The following is a 10,848-nucleotide window of genomic DNA, read 5'->3' as shown; positions in this document are numbered from 1 at the left end:
GCTAGCAGCGAAAATCGCGCGATTTTTGGCCGCTAGCGACGAAAATCGCGCGATTTTTGGCCGCTAGCGACGAAAATCGCCCGATTTTTGGCTGCTACCGGCGAAAATCGCCCGATTTTTGGCCTCTACCTGCGAAAATCGCGCAATTTTTGGCCGCTAGTGACAAAAATCGCCCAATTTTTGGCTGCTAACGGCGAAAATCGCCCGATTTTTGGCCCGCTAGCGGCGAAATTCGCCAGATTTTTAGCCACTATTGGCGAAAATTGCACGGTTTTTGGCCGCTAGCAGCGAAAATCACGCGATTTGGGGCCGATAGCGGCGAAAATCACTCCACATGGGAATCACTGGCACGTATCTTGATCTCCAGGTAGGCACTCACCAGTACGAGTTCCTGTTTGCTCAGATATTTTAATCTGGCAAGACAGTCCTCCCTGTTCAGAAAAGCCTGAACATCGTCCAGATCGTCGATGGTCGATTTTTCTGCCATTGTCACCGAGATGGAAGCACTTAACACACCGCTTTCACGTTAGCACTTAATCACAGCGAGCACCGCACTGCACAATATTGCACTTAGTCACTCCGAGCACCGCACTACACAATATTGCACTTAATCACAGCGAGCACTTCGCTATACAATGTTGCACGTTATCACACCGAGCACCACTCTACGCAATATTGCACTTAATCACAGCGAGCACTTCGCTATACAATGTTGCACGTTATCACACCGAGCACCGCACAGGACGTATAACGTCCTAATAGTCACACACAGGGGGAATTATTTACAGGGATTGCGCCACTTCACCACCCCTGTCAAACATACTTGACAAGGGGTCGGATCCCGCTGGGGATGCCAATTATGTTACGGCCCTCTCGGGTCGCAATCGGGTTCTTTCTCTGATGTTGTTAGAGGTAGGGTATCCGGCCCCAAGCTAATAGTGGCTTTCAAGGGGTGTGATCCGTAACGCAAGTATATTAAAGGGGAAGGGAAATTAAGGCAAAAACTTAATATTATAATTATTACCATCACCATAAATACTATATAAATGATTACACGGGGAGGGGGGGGGTGGTATAAACACTATTATACACAACGTAGTCTTCCTCTGAAGACTCTGGACGTTCACGGTGCTAAGCTCTTGGTCCTCTTGTGGCCTCACGACGAATCCTTCGATTCTCTTGAGTCTACCCTGGCCACAGGCCAGCCAAATCACAGTTCCACTGGGGGCACCGTCGTGGAGGCCTTCAACCACAAGTCCAGCCGGTAGCTGGCAGGTTCCAATCAGCAATGCTGGTTAGGCCACTCCACGATCGATACTAAGGTAGCGAACCCTAGTCAGGAGCCTCGTGTGATCCCACAGGTCACTCTCCTTTCCACAACACCCCAGTGGTTAAGCGTCTCCACCAGTCAGTCCCGGGTATGACAATCCCTCAACTGCCACTTCACAGGCAGGCTAACACCACAGTGTTCATCCGGGGGGCGACTCACAGCTGCTGCAGCAAATACTTGGAGACAAGACGGCTGCCTTGGGTAGACTGATCCACTGTCCGATTCAGCAGTCCCAGGTCGACTCTGAAATCAGACACGTCATCAGTACTAGGGACACTCTAGGGCACGTCACTTACCGGCTCAGACCCAAACGCCCACCCATCCACTCCATAGATGGCGTTGCTGTCTAAGCGCCACCTCACCAGAGGTCAGCAGCGGCTGTGTTATGAGCTGATCAGGACGGGAAACTAGCCCTTGTGGCTGGTATTTCTTGTCCTCACTTGATGGCGCCGTCCATTTGGAGGGGGTTTCGGGAGCTGACCCACAGATGGCACGGTCGTCACTGCTCCGTGCTCGGACGCTGGATTCGGGTCCGTAACATATGTCCCCCCCCCCCCCCTCACACACCAGCCCGAGGGTTATGTGTCCCCCTCACACACCAGCCCGAGGGTTATGCATCCACCTCACACACACCAGCCTGAGGCTTATGTGTCCCCACACGTTGTACTATTTTTTTTTTTAATTTTGCCCCGAGGGGCGAGTACTGATTCTGATTCATATCTCACATTCCCAACATTTCTCTATCCCTCTTTAACAAGTCCAGATTTGTTTAGTTTTCCCACTACTACTTCCCCAAATATATACTGAAACTCATGCTGTGCATAAACATGCTGCAAATCATGAATTTTTGTAGTATGTGGATGGAGCAAAATAACAAAATAATTCATGAACTATTTATTATAATATACAAAAAAATCAAGCTGATGAAGTATCTCTGTTAATTTAAAGTGGCCAACTGCTAACATTAAATGCATGACCACATTACAAAATAGTATTTGTGGTACATTCCTAACACTTTTGTTGTTTCCTCCACAGCCGATGCCTTCAACATTTGCCAAAAGTTTGACTTAATTTGGTATTCTGTCATTACAATTTGACCTAAGAGCCAAATTCCTGCCAACTACATGTTAAATATTGCCAACACCATGTTAATTACTCCCAGTTATTTTTTCTTTCACCTTCTAGCACAAAGCACAATATATTCTACAGCAGTTCTGTTTTTGTTTTTACTTTACATTAAGTGTCAACCATAATTCAAGTAAAGTCAAATTCAGAACTAAAGTGTTAAAACATAGTTCAAGTACGATAATTGTGGCCATAAGATTCATCTCAAAACAATAGAGTAGCTCAACACTTATAAATATCCAAATACAGTAGAGGGCAATTCATATAACATTTGTAATGTGAGGACGGTATCAAAGCACTGAATATTTATACTAAAGGAGTAATATATTGTAACAGCCAAAATAAAACAATATGATTTATCACAATTGACTTATGCTTATGCCTGTTACTTGCTTACAAACATGAGCAGGCCTCACTGCAGATGTGAGCAGGCCTCACTGCAGATGTGAGCAGGCCTCACTGCAGCCGTGAGCAGGCCCCACTGCAGACATGAGCGGGCCCTACTGCAGACGTGAGCGGGCCTCACTGCAGATGAGAGCAGGCCCCACTGCAGACGTGAGCGGGCCCTACTGCAGATGTGAGCGGGTCTCACTGCAGATGAGACTAGGCCCCACTGCAGACGTGAGCGGGCCCTACTGCAGACGTGAGCGGGCCTACCTGCAGATGAGAGCAGGCCTCACTGCAGATGTGAGCGGGCCCTACTGCAGACGTGAGCGGGCCTCACTGCAGAGGAGAGCAGGCCTCACTGCAGATGTGAGCGGGCCTCACTACAGCCATGAGCAGGCCCCACTGCAGACGTGAGCGGGCCTCACCGCAGACGTGAGCAGGCCTCGCCGCAGACGTGAGCAGGCCTGCCCGCTGACGTGAGCGGGCTTCAGTCTTCTACAGAAGTTTCAGGGATACTTTATATGGCTACAAAAAGTTTAAAGCTTTGTGCCATAAAATACTTGACTCTTGTCTGGCCCTCATATCTGATTCTAAATTTTAATGACAACAGTATTAAAACTCAAGTTACTTTAAATATACATGTGTGCATAGTATAGCCTGGTAACTACTAAAACAATGTTGCTATACTAACCAGAAAAAACAGTGACAATGCTTTAATAGTATCTTAAGTGATAAATTTCAAATTCTAAAGAATAATATATTTCTTTCAGAGAGGATTTGAAGGCCATACAATGACTGATTATAAATTATATTATGTAATATAGGATTAGTAATGCTGCAAAAAGCACATCTTGTTGGAGGATTACAGCAAATTTGAAAATATTTTTAGAATCCTCAAAGTCACATACTATACAAATACAATATTATTAAAAATATATAGTGTAAAGTATGCTGTTAGTGCATCACTGTATTATACCTCAGGGAGGACTTGATTCTACTAGTTTAAAATCGTTACTCATTATAAAGTTTTAGAAAATAAGTTCAAATGTATATAAAAATTAGTACAGTACAGTAGTTTTATAATTTACAATTCCACTTCTGGATCTTTGCTAAAGACTAGAATGACTGACTTTATTTAAATGCATCAACATGCATCATGCTAGTTACAAAAATAGAAACAATAAATTATGGAGATCATTATATCTGATTAGGAATTAAAACAGCTGTAAGACATACATTTCTGAAACATTCACAGTTCACACTGATACAAAGACAAAAGGATGTATAAATCTTAAATAGATTAAATGCAATTACATTATATATGGAATCCACTAGCAGGAACCCAGACATATGGTTAAGTTAAAGCCGTTATTGCCTCCGTGTTAATACAATATCACAACTACTACTACTACTTTGGTTGTCAGAAGCAATTATTACCTTAAATGCAACTTTCTTAGTCGCTTGAAGAAACCAACAAGCCACTGCTAACAAATTACTGTATAATCTATTTAGAATAGAGAGGAACGTCAATATGTAAACACCCAGTTGACAGGTTTCTTCTAATCAATAGTAAACACATCTAAATATGAAACATTCTATGAGAAATATGTTGACCAGACCACACACTAGAAGTTGAAGGGACGACGACGTTTTGGTCCGTCCTGGACCATTCTCAGGTCGATTGTGAAGAGGAGGTAGAGACAGGCAATAAATAGGCAAGAGAGAGCTGAGATTCAGAATTTTTTAATTTTTTTTTTTTTAATTACAGAATTTAGATTCTGAAATTGCCTTTATCTACAAAACAATTCTCTCGCCTTGGTTATCCTTTGCATTTCATCAACTGTGCCTACTCTCAAGCTAAACGAAATTTCTTTCATCCTAAACCTGCTTCCAACACTTGTAGCACTGTACTATGCCTTCCCTTCATATCTTAACTCAAAACTTTTACCAATACCTTTTGTCCTCTTGACATTAAACTCGCCTTTCGACAAACTAACACACTTCGTAGCAATCTAGTTCACACTGCTCCTCCTGCTTCTAATGCTGCTGGTGTCTACTCTATTTCCTGTTCATCTTGTCCTCTCCAATACTTTATCGAAACTGGCCGTACACTGAATGACAGACTTAAGGAACACAAGAGAAGTGTTAACACTTTCGCTCACCCCGCGCGCCACCCCTCGACAGGGCGATATGGGCCCCAGCGTGTCACGGAAGCGCGCGTTAATTCCGAAAAGTGTATACTCTCTTCAACTTTGTCACCTCAATTCTCCTTCTACGAGAATAAATTTGGTATCATTGTGTTCGCAATAAAATTCTCTACAGCACTAAATGCATATAAACTCCAAAAGCCCGGCTAATTACCCGCAGCAAACAGAGAAAGTGCGAACGAGTTACTTGGGAGCGCGCAAACGGGATAAAATGTTTTCACTATTTTCACTCTGGTCACCTCAATTTTTGTCCTAGGTCTTTCATTTTGGTCTCAATGGGTTCGTAATAAAATTCTCTAGAGGAACATTAGCATATAAAAAAAAAACACCTGGTCACGCTCCAACCGCCGACGAGTTGAAGACGGGCCACGCGTTAGCCGTGAGTGAGCGCTCAGAGGCCTTCCTACTACACTCCCAATTCCCACCCTTTTCAAGCCTTTCTTTCGCAATTTTCTTCCTGGAAGGGCCTTGTTCATGATTACTATCCATCGTGGAGTAAGCGTAGATAGTTTCTAAAGCCGCAGTAAGAAATATAGCCACGGAAAATAGCCGAAATGTTCACACGTTTGAGATGCGAGGGGAGACGACATTGGTCACAACAGTGGAGCAAAGACAATGGGCCCACGGCGTGTGCCAAGCCGCCTGAGGGCCACGAGGCTCCACAAAGGAAATGGGAAGACATCGGCGCACATTTTAAAACCAGTCCCCAAAAAATCGGATACAAACCTGATTTTTGGCGAATTTTTAAAGTGGATGACGCAATGCTGCGTCATCCCCGGCATTACCGCCAGTAAACGGATGACGCAATGCTGCGTCATCCCCGAGCGAAAGTGTTAAGTCTGCAGACACTAACAATGCTCTCTTCTGCCATGTGAGGGATTCTAATCATCCCATTGATTGGTCTTCCTCCAAAATAATCTTTCCTGCCTCTACTCTTCACAGACGCCATCTTGTAGAATCGGCTCTGATACACAATGTACCCAACATGAACTTGAGTCCTGGCTTTGTTGCTGTGGACTCTTCCCTTTCACAGTACAGTATATACTCAAATGCTCTAATCTTTCTAACAAACGTGACTTAACATAAGCTTATCCCTTCCATTTATCTTTCCTTTTCTTTCTCTCTTCTTCCCTTTTTCTGTTCATTGTCTTCTCCTACGCTCCCTTGCTATCCTCTTCTTATTCCTATTACTATCTCCTTCTCATTCGGTGGTTATAATAGGAGCTGCCTCGTATGGGCCAATAGGCCTTCTGCAGTTCTCATTATTACTACTATCCCCTACACCTTACTTTCCTCCTCAGGTCTCTCTTGCCTATTTATTGCCTGTCTCTACCTCCTCATCACAATCGACTTGAGAATGGTCCAGGATGGACCGAAACGTCGTCGTCCCTTCAACCTCTAGTGTGTGGTCTGGTCAACATACTTCAGCCACGTTATTGTGACTCATCGCCTGCATGCTATGAGAAATATGCATCTGAATAAAATTATTCAAATATCAGAGGCTGCTAGACTAAGTGCGTCAAGTTCTCCTGCGAGTCAATTCTAACCAATTGCTGTATCACACTACAGTATATCCTGCCTCACCCTGATGCTCCACACCAGACGACTTGCATAAGCACTAAACGATTTCCATTATGCTTCATTTTTAGAACCAAGTTAATTTATGACATTAAAGTTTCTGAGTTTACTGTAAAGCAAAATTTTTGTTTCAATAAATTACACACTTCCTTGCTTTTTTTATTTCACATTTAATGCAGTATTCATTTCAAGAGCTGATAATGATAGAAAAATGCAAAGTTGAAAAGTAGATATTATTGATGACACATCCCTTGTGAAACATTCTATTCAATAGTCTACTCTCAAGTAGGTAAATAATTATCAAAAGAAGGCACCAAGCCAGGGAGACTATGTAGCACCATCAGATGTGTCAGATATTCAAAAGGCGCCAAATATCACTAAGGATGCCAAGGCGAGAACAAAAACACATAAGGCGAACAATATCAAAGGTATCTGACTCGCCAAGGATTCTATCGAGGAACAGGTGCCCACAGTCTAGTCTCAATTTAGAGGCTATATAATAAAGGCTAAGTTTAAATATACAGCATGGTATATAATTTCAGAAAACAAAGGTCATTTAAAATTTGTAGAGAAATGATCCAGAATATGAAAGCATCAACAAATTAAATGTACATTTTCTTGTTTCAATCAAACCTTTAATTTTTAGTTTGTGACAAGTTTTGTAATGAGAGCAAATATAAAAAAACCAAGTTTTGTAATTAGAGCAAACATGAGGTTTTACATAGATGGAGTGATAAACACGTGTGTGGTGCAGGTACCTGGTGTAAATGCAAGACTTTATTAAGGTCTCTTATTTGCCAACATTAGTAATTGTCAAAAGAAGGCACAAAGCCGGGAAGACTATAGTCATCTTCCTCCTGTCCTACTTATTACTTGCTTCACAATTTAGTTTTTCAGTACAAATCTTTATTAAGAAAAAATATGCATATTTGGCAAAGATTCTGAATGAACTATTTGAATTAAATTGAAAACTAACTAAATATTTGTTCTTGGATGGGTCTGAAAATGATGGCTGAAGCACCCAACCAAGGTAGTGGGCACATTCAAGGCAGCGATGAGCCACACTCATGCCATTTATCACCACAGACTACCAATATTTCTTGGAAATACTTGACAACATTTTAATTTGAATATTTTTATAGTTATGTAAACTAGGCATTATTGCTCATTTTGTGAATAAAAATTTAACCACAGTCAAAATCATGCACTGACTGAATAGATAAGGGAAGCAGTCAAAGCAATAGAGTGTAGGAAGGGAATGCATAGACTGACCAATTAAAAGAATAGGGAAGATAGAACCAGAGTAAGGACTAAAATGGGCACTAAAAGGGTGAGAAAATGTGAGAGGAATGGCAACAAATCAGCGTTGAATGTAATGAAACGCTAATTTCTGGGCGAGGCTCGGTGGTTCCCTGAAGCTACAATATCTGATATAGTGCCAGACTACAAGGGAGATTATGAACCAGACCCTAGCTTCCTTAAAGAGACGCAGAGAGTAGTGGCATGCATGAAAAAGTTAGGTAAATATATTCATGTCTGCCACCACCAAGGGAAGGGACACCCAGCACCACCCAGAAAGTCAGGGAAGCAAAACAGACCACTGCTGGTTAGAAACAAGATAGCAGCATCAAAACAGCCTACAGCTCCCCCAACAATATAACAACAACATTTGTGAAACTAGTGCGAGCTTATCGAGGCCTGGTCGAGGACCGGGCTGAGGGGACTCTAAGCCCCGAAACCATCTCAAGGTAAGGTTCGTCCCATCTTCCCTACCTCGTTACAAGGTAGGAGGGATTCAGACTGGGTCAGCTGGCTGCTCCACCACCAGTTCTTATGATGATGCAAGCCATCTTGCTGCCCAGGGGAAGGAAGGGAGGGAGGGAGGGAGGGTGTCAGGGAGCCACCGTGCTTACCCAGAAATTGCCATTTCATTACATTCAACACTTCTTTTCCGAGGGAAGCCCCTTGTGGCTCCCTGAAGCTAACTACCCATGGAGACAGAAGAAAAAGGGCACTAACCATGGGAGAGGAAGCACCGCAAGTATCAGGACAACAAACAGATTATCGTCACAAGACATATCCCAAGGCCATACAAGGCCAATTTAGTATTTACTATTATGATTATACAAATATTGTATTATGCATGCACACACATGTGCATAATACCCAATATACAGGCCTGAATAATTGTAAAACTTTTTATGCATAACATGCTTCCAACAATAAAAATTTATATATATATATATATATATATATATATATATATATATATATATATATCAAAGTGTTCAGTGAGGATCCACAAGGTCTTTTCCGAGTACTCTTTATTTTCTTCTCCGAGGCTATGGTGCGAGGTATATATATATATATATATATATATATATATATATATATATATATATATATATATATATATATATATATATATATATATATATAATTATATATATATATATATAGTATATATATATATATATGGTATATATATATGGTATATATATATGGTATATATATATATATATATGGAATATATATATATATGGTATATATATATATATGGTATATATATATATATGGTATATATATATATATATATGGTATATATATATATGGTACATATATATATATGGTATATATATATATGGTATATATATATATATATGGTATATATATATATATATATATTATTAAATATGACCGAAAAAGTAAGATTAATAATTCTAACACGAATTTTCTCAATCTTTCGTACATTACGCTTCACTGTTGGAGGTAAATAAAAAATCACTTCTCCAAAATTCATTTTTATTTCTAGTCTGACGCGACACGGGCGCGTTTCGTAAAACTTATTACATTTTCAAAGACTTCACAAATACACAACTGATTAGAACGTATCTCTGATTTTATATCTACATTTGAGTGAGGTGGGAAGGGTGATGTGGCATTAACACAAGACAGAACAGGAGGGGATATTAATAGGGTATTAAAAGTATCAACACAAGACAGAACAGAAACAATGGGTATTGAATAGAAGTGTTTGTAGAAAGCCTATTGGTCCATATTTCTTGATGCTTCTATATTGGAGCGGAGTCTTGAGGTGGGTAGAATATAGTTGTGCAATAATTGGCTGTTGATTGCTGGTGTTGACTTCTTGATGTGTAGTGCCTCGCAAACGTCAAGCCGCCTGCTATCGCTGTATCTATCGATGATTTCTGTGTTGTTTACTAGGATTTCTCTGGCGATGGTTTGGTTATGGGAAGAGATTATATGTTCCTTAATGGAGCCCTGTTGCTTATGCATCGTTAAACGCCTAGAAAGAGATGTTGTTGTCTTGCCTATATACTGGGTTTTTTGGAGCTTACAGTCCCCAAGTGGGCATTTGAAGGCATAGACGACATTAGTCTCTTTTAAAGCGTTCTGTTTTGTGTCTGGAGAGTTTCTCATGAGTAGGCTGGCCGTTTTTCTGGTTTTATAGTAAATCGTCAGTTGTATCCTCTGATTTTTGTCTGTAGGGATAACGCTTCTATTAACAATATCTTTCAGGACCCTTTCCTCCGTTTTATGAGCTGTGGAAAAGAAGTTCCTGTAAAATAGTCTAATAGGGGGTATAGGTGTTGTGTTAGTTGTCTCTTCAGAGGTTGCATGGCTTTTCACTTTCCTTCTTATGATGTCTTCGATGAAACCATTGGAGAAGCCGTTATTGACTAGGACCTGCCTTACCCTACAGAGTTCTTCGTCGACTTGCTTCCATTCTGAGCTGTGGCTGAGAGCACGGTCGACGTATGCGTTACGACACTCCTCTTGTACCTGTCAGGGCAGTCGCTGTTGGCATTTAGGCACATTCCTATGTTTGTTTCCTTAGTGTAGACTGCAGTGTGGAAACCTCCGCCCTTTTCCATGACTGTTACATCTAGAAAAGGCAGCTTCCCATCCTTTTCCGTCTCGTAAGTGAAACGCAGCACGGAACTCTGCTCAAATGCCTCCTTCAGCTTCTGCAGATGTCTGACATCAGGTACCTGTGTAAAAATGTCGTCAACATACCTGCAGTATATGGCCGGTTTCAAGTTCATGTCGACTAAGACTTTTTGCTCGATGGTACCCATGTAGAAGTTTGCAAACAGGACACCTAGGGGAGAACCCATGGCGACCCCATCTACTTGCTTATACATGTGCCCATCCGGGCTCAAGAAGGGTGCCTCTTTAGTACAAGCTTGGAGTAGTTTC

This window comes from Procambarus clarkii, chromosome 44, assembly GCF_040958095.1.
Source record: "Procambarus clarkii isolate CNS0578487 chromosome 44, FALCON_Pclarkii_2.0, whole genome shotgun sequence".
NCBI classification, from domain to species: domain Eukaryota; kingdom Metazoa; phylum Arthropoda; class Malacostraca; order Decapoda; family Cambaridae; genus Procambarus; species Procambarus clarkii.
Note: the sequence above shows the minus strand (reverse complement) of the source record.